We start from the raw sequence: 3345 nt of genomic DNA, 5'->3' as shown, positions 1-3345 counted from the left end.
CAAGTCACTAGTTAGCATGTATGATTAGGTACACTTAACATACAAAGTTTTTCCTTCTTGCTGACATTTCCAAAGTTCTTTTATACATGTATCAAGATTGACTAACTTATTCTTGATATTCTAGTAGATGGTGCTAAATAAATTAGCATCATGGGATATTTGAGCCTTCGCCTCTACAATGTTCAACAAATTAGTAAATTCTACATCAAAGGATTTTAGCACTGCTTGTGCTCTTTGTTCAAGATCTAACTCAGTATTATGAACTATCAAAGTGTTGTGCAATCTATTTGTTACTTCCAATAAAGTTTTCTACAAACTTTTCACTATTTTGTTCTTTTGTACAAATGGTATGATACAACTTGTTACAAGCTAGAGTTGTTGTTGTACCAAAAGATCAACTTTTTAATGCTTGATACAAGTACTAGACTTATAGAACATAGAAGGTGGTTAAGCCATGTCATGAATCCCAAAGGGGAAGGCTAGTGGTTAGTCTAGCAATTCCTCCCTTAATGTTACCCAAGGAGATTCGAACCTGTGACCCAGCTCTAATACCAATAGTTAGAAATACTGATTACTAGGGGGGGGGGGGATTGAATCAGTAATCTGCAAACATTAATCACTAACTACATATTATTACTTACTTTAAACTATGCATAACAAAACAATAAAAAAATGTTGAATAGTAACAATAGAAATTCACAAAGATAACTCATAACACCATATTTTGTTGACTAGGGAAACCCTAGCCAAGGGAAAACCCTAGTGGGGATTATGCCCACTAGATAATATACTAATATATATGTTCCTTATTAGAGGATGGACCCTATTAGGAGTCAATGAAAAAATTCAGTATAAGCAGTCCTTGTTAGGAGACTTTGAATACCTATTAGGAGATTCCAACCCTATTAGGAGTTGTAGTACAATGTATGCAAGAAGAGCCCACTACCCAAACATGCAATTTCAACTACAAGAAGATCTCACTGATCAAAAAAATAGTTTACTATTATTTTCTTCTTTCCTTGATTGATCTCTAATCTTCAGCTCACTCTTGAATCACCATATGACTTTGCATATATTACTTTCACATATAGTCACAATTCCCAATTTTCTTTCACATAATATCAAGATAGCACACTTCTTATCTAAAGAAGTCCTTTGAATAAATACCATGTCATTACCTAGATTATTGTTGGGTCGACTGAGACCACAATTCAGTTTTCCAGGTTAGAGTAAATATCTAGGATGTCGACCCTAATTGGATAAGTAATTGTGTTTTGATGATGTACGACAACAAAATTAAAGGAAAGAATTATTTTCTATACAGTTCGTATAAAATTCCAAGGTTATACACATCATCAATAGCATGTATACTATCTCCATGTAACTTTTCTAGTCATAATATGATGTTTGCAACGTGTTATAAACAAAACAATACACTACTATAAACAAATTCTATACTTAAACAATTTTCTGATTACCAAACACTAAGTATCTTTATTTTTGAGGTTTTTTTTCAACATGTTCATCATGTATTTCCATTAATGAAAACAATTACATATCAATATTAGCCAATTGTCAACAAAGATGTCATACAGAAGGGGGATTCCCAACCTTACTAGAGACAATTTTTCAGCATGGTATGAATTGAAGCTATACATATAAAAAATTAGTGATATTGGTCTATTCTACTTAGATAACAAACATGTGCAACCACCTATACCTATTACCACGGAATAGATGAAAGATGAAAAGGATCACAATATCTCAATGATTGATATATCTTCCTCTCTCAACTATATTGAATTTGATGAGGTTAAAGATTATCCTAATACATTTTAAATGTTGGAAAAAATCTAGGGAGTCTATGGAGGTGAAAAAAATGTGCAAAGAGAATAGGAAGAAATTTTATTAGGCAAGTTTGATCAAATGAAAATAAAGTAAGGTGAAAACATTGTCCAATACAGTGAAAGAATTAAAGAAAGTGTTGGTGCAATCAGATTTGGAGGAGACATAACTGATGAGATAGTGGTCAATGAGGCACTAAGAACTCTTCTTTCTATTTATTAATTTAGAGTTTTAGCAATTCAAGAGATGAAATGCTATCTTAAAAATAATATAACCTTAGATGCACTTGTGGGAAGGTTAACTCCTTTGGGTTGGATAACATTGATAACTATGCTCCTACTTCTAGCAACTTTGAATCTACATTCAAAGCTAAACTAACTCTTGGTAGAAAATGAGATAAATCAAAAGGCAAATAGGTTGATAGTGAAAAAGAAGATGAATTAGATGAAGACCTTGAAGTCATTAAATCCCTTCTTTTAAAAAGAGTATCAAATAGGAAGGAACAATTCAAAGGAAAAATTCCATTGATTTGTTTGTCATGTTAAAAGGTTCACCATATTATTGCAAGATGTCCAAAAAAATAAGGTAAAGATGAGAGAAGAAATAACATGTTCAAAGAAAAGAAAGACTTCAAGAGCTACAAGGAATACAAAGACAACGGTAGTAAATCTTTTTACATCGCTAAAGATTCTAATAGTGATGATAATAAAGAAGAAATAGTTTACATTGTTGTTAAGGATGAATTTGATAATGAGGAAAATGAAAATATGGAAATTATTTCTCATGTTAGCAAAAATGATAGATGGATCATAGATAGTGGTCATTTTCATCACATGACTGGTGACCAAACTAAGTTTTAACATTTAGAGCACTATGATGGTGGAAGTGTTATATTTTAAAATAATGAACCATTTTATGTAAAGGGAAAAGGAATCATAGCATTAAATAAAGGAATTAAATGTGAAAATACCTACTAGGTTGATGCATTAAGACATAATCTACATAGTGTAGCACATCTAAACAATGTAGGATGCAAGGTAGAATTCATGAATGTAAATGCTAAACTATTAGATAGAAAAGGAAACCTCATTGAGATTGGTAGTCAAACAAAAGGTAATTTTTTTTACTTGGATCTCATTGGAAGTACATATATTTTTAGCTCAAATAGAGGAAAATTTGCTATGGCATAAAATAATATGTCATGTTAACTTTGATAACCTGATTAACATAAGTAAGAACAAAAGAGTAAGAGGTGTACCAAATTTTAAGAAACCTAATATGGGCATGTGCAAACAATGTCAAATTGAAAAGATGAGGAAATTAAGTTTTAGAAGTAATTCTTTTAATTCTAAAGATTTTTTTGAACTATTTAATACAATTTTTTGTGGACCAATAGGTATATAAAACTATTGTGGAGACATATTTCATTCTATTTATTGATGACAATTATAGGATGATGAATACAATATTCTTAAAAGATGAATCCAATGTTTTTCAAAA

The sequence above is a fragment of the Cupressus sempervirens genome, chromosome 7 (assembly GCF_028749045.1).
Source record: "Cupressus sempervirens isolate cs-2001-9-10 chromosome 7, ASM2874904v1, whole genome shotgun sequence".
Lineage (NCBI taxonomy): Eukaryota > Viridiplantae > Streptophyta > Pinopsida > Cupressales > Cupressaceae > Cupressus > Cupressus sempervirens.
Note: the sequence above shows the minus strand (reverse complement) of the source record.